This window comes from Schistocerca cancellata, chromosome 2, assembly GCF_023864275.1.
Source record: "Schistocerca cancellata isolate TAMUIC-IGC-003103 chromosome 2, iqSchCanc2.1, whole genome shotgun sequence".
Lineage (NCBI taxonomy): Eukaryota > Metazoa > Arthropoda > Insecta > Orthoptera > Acrididae > Schistocerca > Schistocerca cancellata.
Window position 1 is genome coordinate 930,577,124 of NC_064627.1, and position 23,644 is coordinate 930,600,767.

General features: G+C 39.4%; 1 protein-coding gene across 1 annotated transcript in view; it reads left to right on the top strand.

Annotated features, from left to right (window-relative positions):
• LOC126162889 (F-box/SPRY domain-containing protein 1) overlaps window positions 1-23,644 on the top strand; it is a 74,833-nt gene that overhangs the window by 42,790 nt on the left and 8,399 nt on the right. The window lies entirely within an intron of this gene.

The following is a 23,644-nucleotide window of genomic DNA, read 5'->3' on the forward strand; positions in this document are numbered from 1 at the left end:
CAAAGATATACCTCCAGTCTCTTTGTAGACCAGATCACAAGCAATGAGCAGATGCACACAAGAGAACGTATGGAATCTTTAGTTTTTTATTGTCTTTACCCTGTCCAAATGAAGCACACGAGATTTCCACACACTCAGTTTATGATAATTACTACTTCAGAAATTGAAGAGCCCTTCAGTTCCATTTTTTGGGCCTGTTCATTAATGATATCTTCATTATTAATGTTGATTGTTATCCATATTCATACGTTTTTATATTTTACACCCTAGATTATCCACTGATGTCCTGATGGAAGAAGGGGTCGAAACCTCTAAAGTTGTGGAACAAATAATTATCTGGAAATTTGTTTTACCACTATAATCATTTATATCTCCCATACCAATAGCAGGGCTCTGAACTCCATTACTGACAGCTATCCATCTACAGGTACTTTTACTCATTATTCTCTCTCTCTCTCTCTCTCTCTCTCTCTCTCTCTCTCTCTCCCCCTCCTCCTCCTCCTCCTCCTCCTCCTCCTCCCCCTCCCCGACCCCTTTATCTTTTTCCATTTCACTTCCCTCCCCATACCTCTTTTTGCTTCATTTATTTGTTGTTCCTTTATGTTCATTATGTTTTTCCTGTTTCTGATCTTATATTTACACTACCAGTTGTATGTGAATCATTTTTAATACTATGAATGTCGACTCTCACATGGTACAGGCGTCTGCAGCACATCTGTATTCCACAAGGGAGTACAGTTTGTGACACAGGGTGTGTAATGTACCAGTATCATTTTATCTCTTTCTTATTCTTATGTGTTGGAAAAATTACTTTTGATACAACTCCATATAAAACCTTTCTTATTTTACCATCATAATATCTGAAATTCTCTCTCTCCTGATCGACAGCAATATTTCAGGTCCATTTTCGTTTATATTTGCATCTTTTGTCATTTCATTCCCTATTTGTCTCTCCCTCTTATCAGTGGAAACATTAGTGACTGTTTTCTTTGTTTTATGTGTCCGTCAAGTTCTTCACATTGGAAATCAATAAGCCTTCTCCCTCCATTTATAATTTTAACTGTATCTTTACTTTCGTTTGATTGTATACTGTGTACAGACATACCCCATTTGTTTTTTTTGTTTTTTTTAAATTTATAAATATTGAACTGTTAGTATTTTTATTTGCTGTAGTGTGCATTGAAACTTACTGTATTTGGAAAAACCAACCTTGGTCAATGCAGCTCTTGCGTGCTTTTCCCACATAGGTTAATGTCACAGCTACTTCTTATTAATTCTGCCAAGAGCTATGAAACAAAAATATTGTTTCAGTTTGTCCCTGAAAGAAAAGAAACATTACACCATCTAAATCACAGTCAATCAGGATGTAGATGATTTAATTGTACTTGAAAACAAAATTTTGCTAACCAGTATTTGGCTGGAGAATAAAGGTACTGGAATAATGTTCCTTATTACTAAACTCCCATACATCTCTGAATCCTAGACAATGTTTTTCCCAACATTTTGTGCTCAGAAGTAGGAGGTCGTCTTACATTTGTGGCATGTGATGTGGAGTTTTTCTTCTGTTTATTAAATAGAACCTCGAGCATTCGTTAAACTGCAACTCTACTCTGTGCCACATCTGTCGCTCTAACCTTGAACATAAACATTCACTTTGAGCTTCACCATATGATAGCAGGAGGTGTTTGTTGTGGTAATTTTTTTTTATCAGTAGTTGTTTGACTTTGACAACCCCACTTCTAAACTGTGTAGTATAATGTGTTGTGAATAGTGGTGTGGAACAATATCTTTCAACATCAAATTTTTCAGCAGTATGTAGGCATTACTATGATGCAAATTTCAAAATCGTGGTTGTTCAGCACACAGAAGCAACAAACAATTGTGCAGAATAAAGGATGTATGAAGTCACAGAAGCCAATGTTCAGAGGAGGCACAAGGACAAAGAATATGTGAAAAATGAGAAGTCGACTATAAAAACTTTCAGTGGCCCATAGAATGGGGGTTTGGGAATACTAAAATGCAAGCAGTGGCATTTGTGCATGTAAAACATAAAGAAAGAAGGATCATTTCCCACAAAGAAGGAAGGGCTGGTTCCCACAATGTCATATCAAATAAAGCACATGAATTGGTACAGGGACATGGTGTCCAATTTAAAGCCAGCTGTGTACTTGTGGTGCAATGGACTTGTGCTGCGATGTTGCGCACCCCTTACACAGCATCTTCCAGTACCGTATGTGGAGAAGTTGTTAGAATATTGATGAGACAGTATAAGATTGTGAAAGGAACAGACTTACCTCTTAGGGAAAATCAGTAGCACGACTCCTGTTTATTTCAATATGCTATCCAACACAACGGTTGAAGAGTAGGGCACCAAAAATATATTTGTTCACACTACAGGCCATGAGAAATCATGAATCACTGCAGAACAAAGATGACAATGGAACAAAGATCAATCATATGTCATCCGTAGTCGAAAAACTATGCCAAAGGAAAAGCTACCACCTAATGTTATATTTTGTTGGAACAGAAAAGGACGGTTGACCAATTGTGTTGGTTATAGATTGGCTCCATACCATCTGGAGCAGAAGGCCAGATGCTGCTCTAAAGAATCATGGGATGTTGACCTTTGATGCTTTTGAGGGGCGTCTGACACCAACAGTGAAGTCAGAAACCCTGGAATTAAATGCAAATTTCATTATTCCAGGCAGCATGACTTTGCAACAAGTGTTAGATGTGGTGGTGAATAAGCCATTTAAAGACCACCTGAAGCAGCTATACAGCAATTGATTATTCAAGGTGCTAAAGCCCTGAAGTCTATGGGGAAGATAATTAAGTGTTCACTATCCCTCATTGCAAAATGGATCCCGACTACTTGGACATTCATATTCAGTGCATCAATTGTGAATGGCTTTAAGAAGTGCTGTGTAACAAATGCATTATATGAGAGTGAACACGATCTACTATGGAAAGAAATGCAAGATAACCATTACAGTGGCAGTGACACTGCAGATTCTCTGGACCATTACAGTGGGGAGGACTAAGTGAAGACTACCTGGTTTCATTTTCTGTGTATCAATACTTTTATTGTGTCCTTCAGTTACCTATAATAAGTAACCATGTAAGTTTTTAAAATAAACCTTGTGTGTATAATCCCTTGTTGAACAGCGACGGGGTGGGTTGGTGGGGGGGAGGGGGGGGGGGGGTGGTTGTCATCTTGCATTCAAGTTATCTCGGATTTGGAGAGACACAGTATGCCCCAATATTGTCAGTTAATTTCCAAGCTGATTCGCAGTGTGTAATGGACAGAAATGGCATTTTACTTAATGCTACCCAAGAACTGTAGGATATGTGCTGTCACTGGGTTTTACCCCCTCCTGTTTTGTCAACCTATATGCACCAGTAACAACAGATGCACAGCACTATGATGAACAAGCACCCATCACTCAACCACAAATATGAACTTACATTATCCAATTCATGGGAGGCAATGGCAAGCCTTACCTCCACTAAGACCTCATTGAGGAAAGCAATATGCGATTCCTTACATTGTCTCCAGTGCTCAGCAACGTAATAAAGCAAGGAATTTAACTTTAAGTAATGTTTCCTTTAAATTTTATAATATTTCATTGATTATATGGTGAAAATGTTTCTGTTATTCACTCATCTTTATTGTGGCCATTGTGTGAAATAATGAGGCCCTGACACTGTTTATGCGACACATAAAATCGGCCAAATATAACACTTTTTAAAATGAAATATTGTTAAGTTTTTGTGTGATATATATTCATTTTGATTTTAAAAATAATGAACTAAGAGATTGTAATTTTCCCTACTAAAAATCGTATTTCTGACTCCAATTTCTCTGATTATTGGGGTTCATGTGAAATAATTTGAATTATTAAAGCATGTGGAGAAGTCAGGACATCACCAGCTTGTTTTACTGATATGCCACCAGAATGTTTGGACTTTTCCAAAGAAGCATTTACAAAATGTGATTGGATATTTGTTCTTCACAGTTGCTGGAATTTTTCTTGAAAGTTTCTTTGATGAAGCCCCTTGCTATTAGTTTCACTAGGAACTTTTGCACTTTCTTGAGGCAGTGTTGTACAGTTTTGAGGAAGTCCGTCAGCAGTGTGGCTCTAAAAGACATAAAGTACAAGATTGTGCTTTGCTGCTTAATCTTACAATACGGAACAAAAGTAGCTATTAGGAACGTGCGTAAGAACAACTTCTTTGGTCATATTATTCCATCTTGAATGACAGGGAGAGACTCTGTGGTTATTTCCCTTTCCCCTTGTTTTGTACATATTGCAGTTAAGAATGTCATTTGGTTTTGATTTTATTTTGATAACAACCTTCTTATGAATGCTTACATTGAAATAAGTAATTTTGTATGCGAAGGACAGGCATAATGTATTTCTTTCCTGCTAAACGAAACAGGTGATTCATCACAGCCTCATACCTTTTTAGTTTATTTGAAACAACAGTTTCAGTAGTTCTTTCAGATTAAGCACACATGTCCCTGAAACTTTAATTTCATTTTGCTACTGAAAATAAAAACATAATTTGTTGGTGACCTACAAAATCTGTTTATATAAACAGCGTGAACATTTCCTATGTAATCAGTAAACAGTCTCAGAAAGAGCAGTAAAATGGAATTATTTTGTGATCCTTTACCAGTGAACATTTCCAGCTCTAGCACATAATCACTCTAGAAATTATGTACAATAAATATCTTTAATCTGTAGGTATCATTTTTTTTTTTTTTTTTTAGGTACGAATGACATACGTTCTTCCACTGAAATCTCCATATACATTTATGGATCATGAGGTTTTCAAGTGATGAAATTATTTTTAGAATATTTCCAATGAATGAGCAAAATAAGTATAATTGTAAGTGTGGAATTATGCTGGGATTCTTCTTCTAGGAATGTAAGACTGGTTGCCACTCAAATAACAATTGTACAGCATGTCTTAACCCTATTCATTTTTGTTATATATCCCGATGAAATCATTGAGAAGGAACTACTGTTGGTAGACCACTAGCCCACAGATTTTGATTTTTCTCTAGACACATGGTGGATAGCGATGCACAGGAGTAGAAAAATAGTGTAGCTTCATCCTGTCCTCGAGTGCCAACAACGATGAGGCTGTAGCGGGGGTGCTTTGCCATAAACCTAATCTGCATACTTGTTTCTGATCTATGTATTTCACCATGGAAACAGGAAACAAGATTTGAAATACTTCCAAGGGAGTGCCATCCAGCTGCCACTCTGTGCTTCCAACATACTGCCACATAGTTGCTGCTCTTACTTCTCTTCTTTCATGAAATATTTGGTAAGTGACCTTTTGGTCTGCAAATGGCCAACCTGACTCATCACCAGTCATCTCCTTTTCTCTCTTTCTTGGAGATGAAGCTGACTTTGTTGCAGGGGACTGCTTGATTGACTGGAATCTTTCCAAACAACTGAAAGCTCATCACCAGATTCCTCTGGAAAAGATGGACAGACAAGTAAAATGTGATACCTTCTTATTAATAGCAACTGTATAAGTAGTTGGACTGTAGTTTATCTGGTTATGAATCTTTTTCATACTATTCACATTCAAATATTTCTTCCTTCCATCCAGAATAATTCAAATATTCCACCAAATCTTCCAAAATTTCCTGCTCATAGGACAAACATATTTGTGAGAAAAGTTGTAAGACTCTGTGAAAACTAGCAAGAACCTGCATGAATCTCATGATAACTAAATCACACAATAATTATTTAAGCCATCATATCTGCTCTGACTACGCTTCCCCCATCCCCAAAATAATCTTGGAAACTGAACATTCATGGCCAGCACTGCCCAGTTTTTGATTGATAACTTTGTCCCAAGTTGTGAAAAGTGTGTGAGAATGTGACCTTTACTTTGGTGTGATCTTTTGAAACCATTGTTGCAGCTAGAGTATGTCCAAGCCTGTTACATAATAGTGTGAACTCAACTTATTTGGCCGGCCGGGTTGGCCGAGTGGTTCTAGGCGCTACAGTCTGGAACTGCGCGACCGCTACAGTCGCAGGTTCGAATCCTGCCTCGGGCATGGATGTGTGTGATGTCCTTAGGTTAGTTAGGTTAAAGTAGTTCTACGTTCTAGGGGACTGATGATCTCAGAAGTTAAGTCCCATAGTGCCGTAGTGCTCAGATCCATTTGAACCAACCTATTTGTATCAGTTTACTGTCCCTTAGAGTTCTGGTCTCTCTCTCTCTCTCTCTCTCTCTCTCTCTCTCTCTCTCTCTCTGTCTCTAATTTGACAGCCACTGCTGGACAAAGGCCTCCTATGTACTTTACAATATATTAGTCCTAATGTTGTGTGTACCTTGGTCAAAATAACAATGTGACTGACAGTCAAGTGTGATAGGGAGTAATGCTGGCAGTTTCCCTTGACCAGCACACACAATAGGATTGCAGCAGCAACAGCTACACACTTCAGCTCTGGATACTTTCACATGTTCCCTATCAATGAGCAGTATTGTGTTTACTTAGCAGCATCACTTACCTGTTTCTTTTCACGTCTAGTTCCACCCATTCTGTTGCATGAAATAAGCATTCTGCATAGGGAAACAATACAAACAACAAACAATATATATAATTACATTATTATGTTACCAGCTGCAAGTATCATCTGCAGCACTCTGTGGTAGCTGATAAGAGAGGAAGCAGAGTGATGTAATAACAGAGAACAGAACTGAAGCTGTTGCCTAAGCTCATTTCCTGATTGGTTGTTGTTTAGGTAGCAAATGGCTCCTTTAAACAAACAGCAGTTACTCACATTCAGTATTATGTTCCAGGTATAAATGGTCATTTCCTCGGTAATTTGTTTCTATTTTTTATGTTAACAAGCCAATTTGTTCCAAGCATGTACAGATGCAAGAGAGCTATACACTAGGTATAACTGACTGAAATAGTCCACTTGTTAAGATACAGGCCTCATTTTAGGAAGGATGGCAGCTCCTGCTCTGCCTGGCTGTTCTGATTTTTTTGTGTGTTTGGGTGTATATACGACTTACATTTTCCTTGAATTAGGGTGTGTTTATGCTGTCACCTCATTGCATGTACTGATACTTGAGTTGTGGTTGGCTGCTTCCATGTCACTCTAACAGTGCCATGTTTGAGTGCTCCTCATTGTGTGGTTTCAAACAATAGAAAATCCAAGATGGAATGTAACAATATTACATAAAGGATAGTTGCTACTCACCATACAGTGGAGATGCTGAGTCACATATAGGTAGAACAAAAAGACTTTCACAGGATACGCTTTGCAGTCATGTGTATGTGAGTTGCATTTGTGTGTGTGTGTGTGTGTGTGTGTGTGTGTGTGTGTGTGTGTTTGTGCGTGCGTGTGTGCGTGCGTGCATGCATGGGAGGGGGGGGGGTCAATTTTTTGACAAAGGCCTTATTGGCTGAAAGCTTATATTGTGACAGTCTTTTTGTTGTGCCTACCTGTGAACCAGCATCATTGTGTGGTTTCTCACACGGCATGCATCTGCATAAACAAGGGTGGTTTGAAAAGTTCTCAGAATGGTATACAAAAGAAGTATTTACATCACTGAATTTTTTTTTTTTTTTTTTCGATGTGAACTCCTTGTATATTAATGCACTTGGTCGAACGATGTTCCAGTGCCTTGATCCCACATTGAAAATTAGGTTCCTCCAAGCCTACAAAATAGTTGTCAACTCCAGCTATCAATTCTTTGTTTGAAGTGAATCAATTTTTTCATTTCTAATTCTTCAGTTAAATTGTGATATACCAATTCACATGACATCTGGCAAGTGTGAGCAATTTCATGCACTTTCAATCGACGATTCTCCATGACTATTCTGTGCACATTTACAATGATTTGTGGAGTAGGGACACATCTTGGCAGACCACTGCGCGGATCATTATCTAAGCTCTCCCGACCAAATTTAAATTCGTTTGTCCACTTGGCAACAGTTGAATATGAAGGAGCAGAGTCCCCCAGTGTAATCTGGAAATCAACATGAATGTCTTTTTGCTTTCATATCTTTCTTTATGAAGTACTTAATCGCTGCTCGAATCTTGATATTTTTTTTTTTCCATCTTCATAAATCACTACGCGGGAACAACAACAAAGCCACATCACCACCACAGCTCTCTTCCAAGAGCACTGACATGGCACGTGTTTACTGGTAACAGTCCAAAGAATATCACATGAACAACTCATTGTGCTAGCACTGACCTCTCCTGGTGATTCTGAGAACTTTTCAAACCACTCTTGTACATCCATACTCTGCAAACTACTGCAAAGTGCACTGCAGAAGGTACTTCCCATTGTGCAATATATTAAGGTAAAGGGCAGAGAAAAATGACTTCTTAAATGGAAGGGTGCAAACTGTAATTAAATTAATCTTATTTTCACGATCCCTGCGATAGTGATATAGCTGAAGTATATTGCTAGATTCATCACTTAATGGTGGTACTTGAAACTTTGTAAATAGCCTTTCGAGAGATAGTTTGTGTCTAACTTTGTAGTATCTGGCAAAGCTCTTTGGAAATTAGTTGCTCTGTTCCACCTAATTTATCATTTTCTTTTCTTTTCTTTTTTTTTCCTCTGAGTGTATCAGCTCGAAAATCTGCAAGTAGAAAATTTATTGTAGGAAGTAGATGTGGATAAAAACTGACAAAGTATTACCTCGGAGTTAGTACTATTATGAGTAGCTCTTCAATAGGAATTATACCAATAATTTTGGGTCAGATCTTCATATCTCAAACTGTTCTGGTTCAATGCATAGAAGTTAATGAAATGGACACAGTTTCGGAGCCAGTGGCTCCTTCTGGCAGAGGGGTTGAAGCGGAAGGAAAAGAACTGTCAGGGTTTAGGAAATGGGGAGATCTATCGGAAAGTCAGGGGAGACTTACCAGGCAGGATGAGAAGGAAAGGCTACTGCCCGGTAAGTCTCCTCTGACATGGGGTTCTGGGCAGTTTTTCCATAACTGTCTTCATTTCCAAAGCCTCTTCAGGCCTTTATCTTCTACTCTCTTTTCTTTCTCTTCAACCCTTCTACCAGAGGAAGGAACCACTGGATCCAAAAGCTTCCATGAGTAGACTTCTTGTTCATCCAATTATATTTTCAGAAATTGGTTTTTTTCATTGAGATATTCTGGTTCAGTGATATGTAAAATAAACTCGAAAAAATGTTGTGATATATGTAACCGTCTGAAAAAGAACTGTGGATAATTTTTGAGGTGTTGTTAGAGTTATTGAAAATATGAGCAGTATGGATGATCTACTTTCAAAAAATGCATCCATACCACTTCTTCTTTCTCATTTTCAGTAACCACATTTTTTGCATAAATGATCTGCTATTGTTGCCATCAAATGTTGCATAGAACATATTTTTTGCTTCACACACTACAAGTAATCCACTCAACTAGCACTGTGAACAGCTGAAAAGTAAAGATCCTCAGTGGAAGACAAGATGCTGTGGGACCAACATGAAGCAATGTGCCAGCAGCAAGGTTGCATTGTAAGTGTAACAAGGTTCCCAGAAAGCAGTAAGAATCAATGTACCAGCAGTGAGGCTACAGCATAAGCATACTCTTAAACTGATGGAATCTGAGCATTGTAAAACGATCCTTGGACAAATACATTACTGGTACTGATATCTATTGGGATCCAGTAAACAATTTCCTTGGGCCATCTACCATCAGTTTTCCTGGCTATAAGTCTTGCATATCCCAATTTCATTTTGATTACAGCCACAATTATTTCTTCTATATCAGTATGTTCTGTGACCCATTTGTTTGTTTTTATACCTCATCTAATGATACCCAGCACACAACCATCCATTGTACGCCTAGTAACCCTCAGTCTCCAAATATTTTTCGCCTTAAAAGTTCAGGTCTCCCCACCTTGAGTCAAAGCTGACTGTAAACTTTCTCTTTCAGACACCTTGAAAGCTTAGTTTCAGAGACACTCCTTGCTTTCCTAAATACATTCCTGGTAATTTTTAATCTTATGTTAATTTCTTCTTCAGTCCATTTAGTTATTGTCTTTAGCTTCCCTAAATACATAAACTCAATAATTTCACTTTTAATTTGTGCTATTTTCACTTCAGTGTGCTGATTATACATTATTTTATACTTAATTATAATTGATTTTCAAGCCTCCTTTCAAACTTTATCTTTTGTGTTCTACTGGTAGTTGAAGTTTATCTACTCTAGATACATCAGTACAAAGTCACCTACAAAAAGAGGACAGTTCGGACATGTACCATTAACACCCATTCCCTCTTTGTTTTTCCAGTTTAAGAATCTGAAAATTTCTTCTTGAACTGCTGTGAATAGTTTGGTATTATTGTATTTGCTTGTATGATCCCCAGCTTCAGTTCTGAACTTCACACAGTCCTGATGAATTCTAATAGAGCCTGTAACATTGACGTATTTCTACTGAATTAATTTCCTGTTTCTCAAGGGTTGTTAGCATAGATTTTGTTGAAACTGAGTCAAAGCTTTCAAAAAATGTATGAGCCACAGAAAAGTCATAATTCAACTCATTGCTCCATTCTATAATTTCATTCAGAACTTGCAAATTATACACTGTGCTGTAACCTTTTCCATAGCCAACTTATTAAATTGCGTGAGTAAAATTAATGGTTTATTGTGATAATTTTAATGAATATCTGGAAAGGAGACTGATAAATCTTTAGTATTTTACATCTTATCCATCTCCTTTCTTATGAAGTAGAGCATTTATAGCTCTCATCTAGTTTTGGGCTATTGTACTTCTTTCCATTATCCTGTAAATCATTTTCAAAGTTCCTGTTGCATTAACATTCCTCTTTCTTTAATAATCTCCATTGAAACACAAAATTGAGGCACATTACACTTCTTTCTACCGTGAATAGTTTTATAAATCTCATCTGGCATTATTTCCAGAATGTCACTTTGTTAATTGAAGATTGTCATTCTTGAATCCAATGTAGTAGTGATCCCATGGAGTTGTTGCAGCTCACTTAGAAAATGCCATTGAAATCCAGAGAATCAGCAACTCCTTATTGATGACTTTCAGTTATCCTGGATGGATGATAGTGATTCCCTGGTTCTCTCCTGAATAGTGAGGATCTCATTATCCCTATATTTTATTTTTATGACTGATGTTTCACTCATTATTCTCCTTTGACACTTCACAATGGTGACAATGAAAATAAAGCCAAAGACATTCTTGTACTAAAAACATTTCGTGCATTTCTTACCATATCAGATTTATTTTTATACTCAAACTTTTTTATATTCAAGCTTTCAGTTACTTCCTCTGTCATTCTTATCAGAAGTTAACTGTCATACTACAATTTTTATTTCAAGTATTTATTATTTAATAATTGATTATAGAGTTTTTATTGGGTGGGAACTTTTTAATTTACAGTCATGGAGCTTCCGTATTCTACCAGAGATTATGTCGGTTTCTATTGTGGAGGAACATTTTTAGTGATGCTCATTCCATTAGATGGTAAATAACTAAGTGTATTTCTCTGTAGGCTTCGCAAATTGAGTACCCATTCATGAGTGTAGTGACTGTCCTATTTAAAGTTGTTGTTGAACATTTTGATCTCGGAAGCTTCTGTGGTGACAAAATCCAAGTAGGTAGCTGCACAGCATAAGAGTTTCTTTCATCAGACCTAATTGTATGGTTGTTTGTGAGGCTGCATTCAGCATCTGAGTCCTGGACAAGAAAAGATATTCATTCCATTTTTCCAAATACGCAAGAAAACTAGAGAGATGCTGTGTACTCTCAGTGTTCCTGTAATTCGTAAAATTCCTTATGAATATGGTAGCAGTTAAACTGGTTTGCCAATACAAATGATTTTGGAATGGAGAATAAAACACCAACACATCGTTAAAAAGTCACAGTTTCGACACATTTCCTTTGCAAAACACGATTTAATAAACAAACATGTTATTATATTCAATGAAACAAATATCTAAGTCCTTACATCTACCTACTGGGATTCTGTCATCAACAATGCTGTTGAGATCAGAATGTTCAACCGCTTTAACCAGGACAGTGGTGGTGCATGGAAATGGGTGCACGATGCTGAAAGGCTGTAGGGAAATAAGCTGAGTTATCTACCATTTAACAGAATCAGCATTGCTGCTAATGTTTCTCCATCACAGGCATCAACATAATTTCTGGTAACATGTGGAAGGTTCCATATTGAAGTCCCATGGCTTTGTAACATCCCCAGGACATAATTCAGCTAACTTCGTATGAAAATCCTACATGGTGTATTAGGATGACAGTTGAGTCCTGATGAAAACTGGAGTATACAAAAAAAGAAAAATATGGTGTTGTAAGGACATAGAGAAAAAAATGTAAAGATATGGGCTGATTGAAGTAACTTAATGCAAAAAGTATTTTCTGGTCTACAACAGTTCTCTGATGGGATATCCATGAAATATGATGGTGAGATAGCAGTACCAGTAATTGTGAGAATGCATGGAAAGCTTGCAATGTTATATGAGTGTGGATGTGGCAGCCATTTTTACACTATAATTATCCATGAAAAACATCTGCTACAAATGAGGTAAACACTTTGGGGACCCAAGAAGAGTATCTGACCTAAATGAATTAACACGAAAAAGATGGTGAATAGTTAAGGCCAAACATAAGCACTCCTGTTTCTTTGAATGCTCGTGTTCCTTGGTTAGTGTAAACTATGGCAGCCTTTGACAGTAAGTCTCTGAAGTATCTGTTGTCAACAGTACTGCAGTATGCAGCCCATGCAACAGCAAAGAGATAATTTAATTATGTAATTAATCAAATAAGATCATTTTGGCAGTGAACTTTATTAGAAAATTCAGTTCCTGTGATATAACAATAGTGGAAATTTCTGAATGGAACAGTACTTAAAATAAGGAAAGGCAACCATTCACTTGTAGTGAACTGATGTGTGGAGCATACAAACACTTAAGAGAACAGTATTCACTCTAGCTTTTGAGCTTTTACTCTTTTTATAGTAAAAGTACACATACAAACACACAACCACACAGACATCCAAACACACATTCCCATAGTTGCAACAAGATAATTGATTGCTGTTTACTGAAAGCAGTTCCGTGGGCCGATGGAGGTGAAGAGGGGTAGAGGAGGACACATGAGGCAAGGAGGGGGTAGTGGGATAGAGCAGGGCAGGTCTTTTAACAGATTGTTCAGTGGCTACACAAGAAGATGAAAGGAATTCAGAGGCTAGAACATAAAAGGGATACGGAGAGGGGCAGAGGATGGGAGGGGGGGGGGAGGGGAGAGAGGAACGATGGAGATCAAGAGGAAGATGGAGAGGGAAAGGAAAGAGAAATGGAGAGGGTTGAAGAAAGGGGGGGAAAGGGGGGGGGAGAGAGAGAGAGAGAGAGAGAGAGAGAGAGAGAGACCCCAAATGGTGTGGGGAGGAAGAATGATGGGAGAAGAGAGTACAGAATCAGGACAGGAAAGGAGTGAAAAGGACAGAAGAGAGAAGGGAAAGAGATTAGGTGAGGAAGTGGGAAACACATTAGTGGAAATTTGTTGGGGGGGGGGGGGGGGGAGATTGTGAGAGCACAGGATATGCAATTCCCTGACCTAAATCTAAATCTCTGCTCACCTATTTCCCACAACCTCACCGTACCTTTTTCCTCCTCTCTTCTCTCTTTTACCTTCACCATTGCTTTCCTGTCCAAATTCTGTACTCCTTTCTCCCCACACCATGCAGACACTCTCCCTACCCCCCCTCTCCCTACCCCTTCCCCTCTCCCTCCCTCTTCATCTCCATGTTCCTCTCCTTTTTTCCACCCTTCTCTTCATCCCTTTTTCTGCCACTTCCCTGCCTTTTCTCAATATCTGTTTTAATGGTTACCATCTGTGTTGAGTCTTGTATTATAGGAATCAAGGAGAGGACTTTGTTTGTTGGCTGTTATCTAGTCCATGTTAGCCTCACTGCTGTTGAAGTAGAAGTCCCACTATAAACACAACTCCAGTCACTATAAACTCTCATAGCTGGTGATGTGAACTGATAGACGCCAACTAGGATAGTGACTAAGACTGAGCCCTCCTGTCAGTGGCGGCAATCTAAATACTTGTGGTCAAGAGGGTGTTGGCAGCACATTGCTTGCGAGTCTGTCTTTGGCCTCTCTCTTGATAGGTGTGCTTGATCTAGTGCCTACTATTGATCTCGCTACATGTTTGCTGACCGGTATGCTGGCGACAGCTTACGCCGGCACATTCCCCCGACCCCCCCCCCCCCCCCCCCCCCCCCCCCCCCCCACCCCAAACTGCCACACCGTTGTCTTCTGACAACACTTGAAAAAGAGTACACAAATTGGCGATATCGCCCAGTTAGTTTGAACTAAACAGCACTTTTGCAGTCAGCTGCTCCAAGTAACGTTTGAAAAATGGTGGGGGCGGAAGCACGACATCTACAGCTACATACATACTCCGCAGTCCACCATACGGTGCGTGGCGGAGGGTACCTCGTACTACAACTAGCATCTTTTCTCCCTGTTCCACTCCCAAACAGAACAAGGGAAAAATGACTGCCTATATGCCTCTGTACAAGCCCTAATATCTCTTATCTTATCTTTGTGGTCTTTCTGCGAAATATAAGTTCGTGGCAGTAAAATTGTACTGCAGTCAGCCTCAAATGCTGGTTCTCTAAGTTTCCTCAGTAGCGATTCACGAAAAGAACGCCTCATTTCCTCCAGAGACTCAACCCGAGTTCCTGAAGCATTTATGTAACACTCGCGTGATGATCAAACCTACCAGTAACAAATCTAGCACCCCGTCTCTGAACTGCTTCTATGTCCTCCCTCAATCCGACCTGATAGGGATCCCAAACGCTCGAGCAGTACTCAAGAATAGGTCGTATTAGTGTTTTATAAGTGATCTCCTTTACAGATGAACCACATCTTCCCAAAATTCTACCAATGAACCGAAGACGACTATCCGTCTTCCCCACAACTGCCATTACATGCTTGTCCCACTTCATATCGCTCTGCAATGTTACACCCAAATATTTAATCGACATGACTCTGTCAAGTGCTACACTACTAATGGAGCATTCAAACATTATGGGATTCTTTTTCCTATTCATCTGCATTAATTTACATTTATCTATATTTAGAGTTAGCTGCCATTCTTTACACCAATCACAAATCCTGTCCAAGTCAACATGTATCCTCCTACAGTCACTCAACGACGACACCTTCCCGAACACCACAGCATCATCAGCAAACAGCTGCACATTGCTATCCACCCTATCCAAAAGATCATTTATGTAGATAGAAAACAACAGCGGACCTACCACACTTCCCTGGGGCACTCCAGATGATGCCCTCGCCTCCGATGAACACTCACCATTGAGGACAACGTGTACTGGGTTCTATTACTTAAGAAGTCTTCGAGCCACTCACATATTTGGGAACCAATCCCATATGCTCGTACCTTAGTTGGGAGTCTGTTGTGGGGCACCGAGTCAAACGCTTTCCGGAAGTCAAGGAATATGGCATCCGTCTGATACCCTTCATCTATGGTTTGCAAGATATCATGTGAAAAAAGGGCGAGTTGCGTTTCGCAGGAGCGATGCTTTCTGAGGCCGTGCTGATGCATGGACAGCAACTTCTCTGTGTCAAGGAAATTCATTATATTCGAACTGAGAATATGTTCCAGAATCCTGCAACAAACCAATGTTAAGGATATTGGTCTGTAATTTTGAGGATCCGTCCTTCTACCCTTCTTATATACAGGTGTCACCTGCGCTTTTTTCCAGTCGCTCGGGACTTTACATTGGGCAAGAGATTCGCGATAAATGCAAGCTAAGTAAGGAGCCAATGCAGTAGAGTACTCTCTGTAAAACCGAATTGGAATCTCATCAGGACCTGTCGATTTATTTATTTTCAACCCATTCAGCTGCTTCACAACCCCCAGGGATGTCCTCCATACGGGAATCGGTACGAGACTCAAAGGGCAGTATGTTTGTATGATCCTCCTGCGTGAAAGTATTCTCAAATGCTAAATTTAAAATTTCAGCTTTCATTTTGCTGTGTTCCATTGCCAGGCCAGACTGATCAGTGAGTGGCTGGATGGAAGCTTGTCACCCGCTTACTGATTTTACGTAAGACCAGAATTTCCTTGGGTTTTCAGCAAGATCTTTTGCTAAGGTATGACGGTGGTAGTGGTTGTATGGTTCACGCATCGCTCTTTTTACAGCAACTCAAATCTCTTGTCCTCATTCTCCCGATCTTTCCTGTACCGTGAGTGCAACTGTCTTTGCTTCCTGAGCATTCTCCAAATTGCGCTGTTAAACCGCGGTGGGTCTTTTCCGGCCGTAACCCCCATTTTCGGTACATACTTCTCCAATGCACTGAGGTCAAACAAATACTTGAGCTGTCCTAAGTGTGTATTTACAACAAACACTTTCTGTGATTCTTCATCCAATGGAATTTGCAAGTATGCATCATGCAAATCTATCTTAGAAAACTAGTGTCCTCCACCAAGCCCGTCCATCAGTTCCTCAGGCCGAGCTATTGGATAAGTATCAACTACTGTATGTGATTGACTGTAGACTTGAAGTCGATACAAGTGCAGATGCGACAGAAGGCTTGGGCAACAAAACAAAAGACTTGCCCATTGGCTAGCGTGAATGGGAACAATTACCCCATTATCTTGCAATTCTTTCAATCCACTGGTTACTTTGTCTCATAAAGAAATTAGAACAGGGCGGGCATGAAAAAACTTAGGCTGTGCATTGTCTTTCAATGTAACATGCATTACAAAGTTATCATCTTTTCCCATTCCTTTGGAAAATAATTCAGGGAATTCTTTAAGCAAGCTACTGACACTGTCATTTGGTGCAACAGCCAATACTGAAAGGCCAAACAAATCAAAGGAGTCTAAACTGAACATGTTCTCACTATCTCTTTATTTCAACACAGTAAAATTCACTGTCCTAGCGTGAAATTTGTAAGTGGCAGGCAAGCTACACTGTCCAAGCATTGGAATTTCCTGTTTTTTTGTAAGCAGTGAAATGCTTGCTAGATTTAGGAAGACACGGTGAGCCTAACTGTTTGTAAATGGCATGATTAAGCAAAGTGACTGAGACACCTGTGTGTAACTGAAAGTTCACACGATGGATAGCAATGCATAATAAGACAAATAGTTTGTTAGAACATCGTTGCACAGCAATAGGGCGAGAAGAAAGCACAATCTTAATCTTACTTTTGTCAGACCTGTTGTAGGTTTGGAAAACACAACATTCACTGCATGTGCACAAGCCTGTATTTTCTGGGAGTGGGCAAAATTGGTGTTTCTCTGCCATTGCAAACAAGTTGCTGGGACATGGCCTTTTCTCCACATGTGTAACATGTTGTGTTACGTGATGGGCAATCCTGTCTTTTATGGTGAGCAAAACATCTAGGGCAAGACATCACTAAATTCACAGGCCTGTTTACATGTCTATGTGGCTGTATGCATAGCTGTTTATGTGCTCGTTATGGGGCTGCTAGGGGTGGTTGCGAACAAGGGGCAACTCGACCCACAAATAGGTGCCTGGTCAAACTTATCAGCCGCTGTGGCACCTGGATCATATTGCTCTAAGATTTGAAACACTTGGGAAATCGAAGGATTTGAGTACTTTAGGATCTGGCCCCATATTCTACTATCTGGGATATTGAATGTTATTGCATCCCTTATCAATAAATAACTGTAAAAGTTGCCGCAACTACACTTAAATTTACACTTCCTAGTCATGCTCATTAATTCTGTGTACCACCAACGGTACGTCTGTTCTGGCTTTTTCTGCAAATGTAAGAAAAGATATCTAGATGCAGCTACTTGGACTTGCTGGTCATAACTCTGAGTTATGCTGCAATTACGTGGTCATAGTTGAGTTTCTTGGGATAAGCAGTTGGGAATAGTTTTTGTATTAACCTGAACGCTGGGGATCCCACAATTGAAAGGAAGTATTCTAACTTTACAGTACCTTCAACCTGATGAACTTGACAATGTGCTTGGAACTGAGTCAGGTAGTTGTTAAATTGCTGGAACATTGGTATGTTGGTCAGCAGCACTTGTTGGGCTGGTTTGTTGGTTGGTCGTGTGGCTGACACAGCTTGCTCAGCCAGTATTTGTTGTCCCATCATCAGTAAGGCAGCAATTTGTTGGTCCTGAAACTGAAAAGCTTGTGTTAGATTGATCACATTGGCCATCTGCGTCTGAAGTGCAGGGGGCAGGGGGTGGAGGCCGCAGGGTAGCCATGGTTTACACAAATACATTATATCAAAAAACAAGAAAAACTTCTGAAAAGAGAAATTTCATTAGTTCTGTGGCACCCTCCTGGAATACATGCAAGAACACAACAACAATTGAGCAAATAGAAATGAGCATTCTTGCAAGCTACAAGAGAAGTAAGCAAAATCGTTGGCCAAGTTGATTAACTTTGATCCCCACAGAATTATCCTCATCCCCACTGCTGTACGCGACTGCTACGGCCGCAGGTTCGAATCCTGCCTCGGGCATGGATGTGTGTAATGTCCTTAGGTTAGTTAGGTTTAAGTAGTTCTAAGTTCTAGGGGACTGATGACCTCAGATATTAAGTCCCATAGTGCTCAGAGCCATTTGAACCCACTGCTGTATCCTCATCGACACTGTAGCATCTCCATCCCCACTGTAGTGTCCTCATTGCCGCTGTTGAGTCTTGTACCATAGGAATCAAGGCAGAGGATGTTTGGTGGACGGTATCCTCTTTCTACAGCACAACTACAACATGTTGCAGGGTTCTTTATTTATATTAACAGGAAGCTACTTATCTTAAAGAGAATTCGTGTATTGTGGTTCAAGTACATCAAATAATAGACCACATTACCGCACTGCTGGTGAAGTACAAGTCCCGCTATAAACACTACTCCAGTCGCTATACACTCTCATAGCCAGTGAGCCAGTGATGTGAACTGACAGAGCCAACTAGGATAGTGACTGAACTAGTGACTGAGCTAGTGACTGAGACTCAGACTGAGATTGACTGAGTCTGAGCCCTCTGGTCAGTGGCGGCATTCTAAATACTTGTGGTCGAGAGGGTGTCGGCGGTACATTGCTTGCGAGTCTGTCTTTAGCCTCTCTTCTAATAGGCGCGGTTGATCCAGCGCCTACTATTGATATTCATGCTGGTGACAGCTTATGCCAGCACTGTCTGAACACCTTTTGTTGCCTTGTGTCACCACTGACTCATCTGTTGAAAGATCTGCTTCGCTATATCCCACTACCTCCTCCTTGCCTTGTGTGTCCAGCAGACCCCCCCTCCCCACCTCCATCAGCCCAGGCAACTGCTTTCAGTAGTGCGCTACTTATTTATAAAAGACATGTTAAGTTGCAGACAGGCACAATGAAAAGACACTTATATAAATGTTTCGGTCCCAGCTGTAAGTAAGTTTCTTTTAACTGTGCCTGTCTGCAACTTAACGTGTCTTCTGTGTGATAAGTAGCAATCTGTCTTTTCCTACATTATTTATATTCATACCTGGAGCTTCCATGATTGCTTTCTATAGGTGACAACCAACAGTAGTCAGTCTTGCTGTGGCAGAAAGAGTGCGTGTTTGGTGTTCACCATAGTTGAGTAGTTTCTGTGATACGTAAGTTCACAATTTGTAGTTCATTAGACTCATGGGGGGTAACTATCATTTAAAGAACATTAATGATTGTAACTATGCTGATTTATATGTAGATTCCTGCCTTTCACAAGCAGTACTCTTCCACTTGAGGCTGTTGTAAAACCTTATTCCCCAGTTTTTCAAGGAAAGGCTAGAGGTTGTGGCAGATAGATGCTGTAAACTGCTCCTTGTTTCATGTTCATTATTCATGTGGCTATGAGTAATGTGCTGTATTCACTCCCAAAAATGAATTTCATATAGTGGTATCTGTCGCATTTTGTTTGTTTTGTTTTTATTTATACAGGATAGTCCATTGATCGTGGCCAAGCCAAATACCTCACGAAATAAGTGTTAAACACATAAACTACAAATAACAAAACTTGTCTAGCATGAAGAGGGAAACCAGATGGTGCTATGGTTGGCCCACTAGATGATGCTGCCATAGGTCAAATGGATATCAACTGCATTATTTTAAATAGAAACCCCCATTTTTATTACATATTCATGTAGTACGTAAAGAAGCATGAATGTTTCAGTTGGACCACTTTTTTCACTTTGTGATGGATGGCGCTATAATAGTCACAAACACATGGATCACAATTTTAGACAAACAGGTGGTAACAGGTAGGTTTTTTAAATTAAAATACAGAACGTAGATACGTTTGAACATTTTATTTTGGTTGTTCCAATGTGATACATGTACCTTTGTGAACTTATCATTTATGAGAATGCAGGCTGTTACAGCGTAATTACCTGTTAATACCACATTAATGCAATAAATGCTCAAAATGATGTCCGTCAACCTCAATGCATGTGGCAATACGTGTAACGACATTCCTCTCAACAGCGAGTAGTTCGCCTTCCATAATGTTTGCACATATATTGACAATTCGTTGATGCATGTTGTCAGGTGTTGTCGGTGGATCACAATAGTAAATATCCTTCAACTTTCCCCACAGAAAGAATTCCGGGGACGTCAGATCTGGTGAACATGCGGGCCATGGTATGCTGCTTCGACGACCAATCCACCTGTCATGAAATATGCTATTCAATACCGCTTCAACCGCATATGAGCTATGTGCCGGACATCCATCATGTTGGAAGTACATCGCCATTCTGTCATGCTGTGAAACATCTTGTAGTAACTTCGGTAGAACATTACATAGGAAATCAGCATACATTGCACCATTTAGATTACCATCAATAAAATGTGGGCCAATTATCCTTCCTCCCATAATGCCGCACCATACATTAACCCTCCAAGGTCGCTGATGTTCCACTTGTTGCAGCCATCGTGGATTTTCCGTTGCCCAATAGTGCACATTATGCCAGTTTACGTTACTGCTGTAGGTGAATAAAGCTTCGTCGCTAAATAGAGCGCGTGCAAAAAAATCTGTCATCATCCTGTAATTGCTCTTGTGTCCAGTGGCAGAACTGTACATGACGTTTAAAGTCGTCGCCATGCAATTCCTGGTGCATATAAATATGGTACGGGTGCAATCGTTGTTGATGTAGCATTCTTAACACCAACGTTTCTGAGATTCCCGATTCTCGTGCAATTTGTCTGCTACTGATGTGCGGATTAGCCGCAACAGCAGCTAAAACACCTACTTGGGCACATTTCACATGTGGCTGAACACTTTCTGTTTCCTTAAATAACGTAACTATCCGACGAACAGTCAAGACACTTGGATGATGTTGTCCAGGATACTGAGCAGCATACATGGCAAACGCCCGTTGGGCATTTTGATCACAATAGCCATACATCAACACGATATTGACCTTTTCCGCAATTGGTAAACACGGGTAATGTATCACGAAGCAAATACCGTCCACACTGGCAGAAAGTAACATGATACCACGTACTTATACGTTTGTGACTATTACAGCACCATCTATCACAAAGCGAAAAAAGTGGTCTAACTAAAACATTTATATTTCTTTACGTACTACACGAATATGTAATAAAAAATGTGGGTTCCTTTTTTAAAAAATGCAGTTGATATCCGTTTGACCTATGGCAGCGCCACCTAGCAGGCCAACGATAGCGTCATCTGGTTTCCCCCTTCGAGCTAGACGAGTTTTGTTCTTCGTAGTTTTTTCATTTGATGCTTATTTCGTGAGATATTTGGCCCGGTCACTATCAATGGACCACCCTGTATATTTCTTCTCTGTACCTTTGTTGTACATCTCCATCTGCACTCTACAAAGCAGTGTGAAGTGCATGCCATCACTGTTTGTGTACTAAGTGCATCAGTAATCTACACTCCTAAATATGATGTAAAGAAAAATATCAGGTGTGAAAAACTGCAAAATGAATAATGAAATACATGATTGCTGAATTCACAGAAATAATAAAAACAACAAAAACACACAAAACAAGACTAAATATTCTCAAGTGTCTTAAAATTTGGTTTCCTCTTCTTAAGAAATAGGAGCAACAATTAGGGAGTGGTAAAGGAGAATCAAAGACTTGTTGATTGTAAATTAGTATTCAGTCTCCATGGAGGCAGTGTAGCACAATGCCTCTCTCGTTTGTTGTGTGAAAATGCAAAATTTGAGAGGAAATGTCAAGAAAGGGGTGACTGCCTTTGGACAAATTAAAATTCATACAGCAGAATTTACACATATCCGCTCGTGTATCACTGTATGATACATTTTTGGTTTGATGGCATTGGAAACTTTCTAGTCACATGAAATTAACATTAGGTTTCTGACCACAATATGCTTACAATATACCACAACTGTAAATATGTCCAATATGTGTAACAGCTTGTAAGGAAAAGTCCACACCTCAGTGATGTAGGAACTAAGAAAATTTTATTAGGAGATTATTTGGTGCACAGTTGTGAGAGTGAAGTCCTTATTCACTTCTGTCTACAAAGTTGCCTGGTTTTAGAGAACAGGAACAGTGGGCTGGAAATGCACTATTTGATTAAACAAATCACAATCATGATAAAGTGTGAATGATACACATTGACAAGTTTACCGTAAACTTCTGAAAACTTTAGAGGAAGACAACAAATTAGGAGCAGCAAAATATGGGGGAGACTGTGACATTTCATGGATGTTTAAATTACATGAAAGTCAGTCCTTTGGTTGAGGTGACATTCATCTTGTATCAGAACAGTTACATTGAGGTGCTGGACGTGCTGGACAACGAGATTTTACCATCTTTCTGCCAAGAAAATAGTTATTTTCACTTTGTGACATTGGGAGCATTTGAAACAAATTTCACAACTTGACTGAGGCATGTCATGTCTAGATCTGAAATTAGTATTATTTGTTTTTCTTTTTAGATCTGCAATGAACTGGAAAATTTGATCAAATGTCCACATTCAGTATCTAACACGATCACAGTTTGTTTTGAGAAGAATAGGTAGACATTGATGTCTCTGACACAGATGAGCAGTCAGTGTACCAGTTAATCACTAATCATTACTTTTATTGAAAGTAATGAGTATTTTATGTTACTAATAGTATGGGTGTTCTCTCTCCCTCCCCGCACCCCTTAAAGTGTGCTTATAGAGTTGCAAAAAGGTAGGTCAGAAGTAATAGTACAAATAAAATGTATGATTACAAAAATGTAAGGGGAAAATAACTTTTTAAGAAAAATATGGTAGTGTTGGTAGATATCGCATAAGCAACTAGCCAAACAGCAAAAGAGATAACCAAGACAAAAAGAGGAGCTATACAAGCTTATGAATGTACTTTTAATGTAAAATGTTGTGATTGATGTTGTAAAGAAACTGAAAGCTAAAGTGATTGGGACTGATTCCAGCCAGAAATTTGTACCACATTTTGGTATTTCTTTAGGGTGCTACTGCTTCTCCAGTTGTTTGTTTTTTCTTTATGATGTAATGTCCAAATGGAAACAAACGAATGTTCTAAATGTAATTTGGTTTAACTTTGTTGTCATTTCCAATCACAACTTGTATTGCAAAGGTTGAGCACATTATCCATATGTCCAT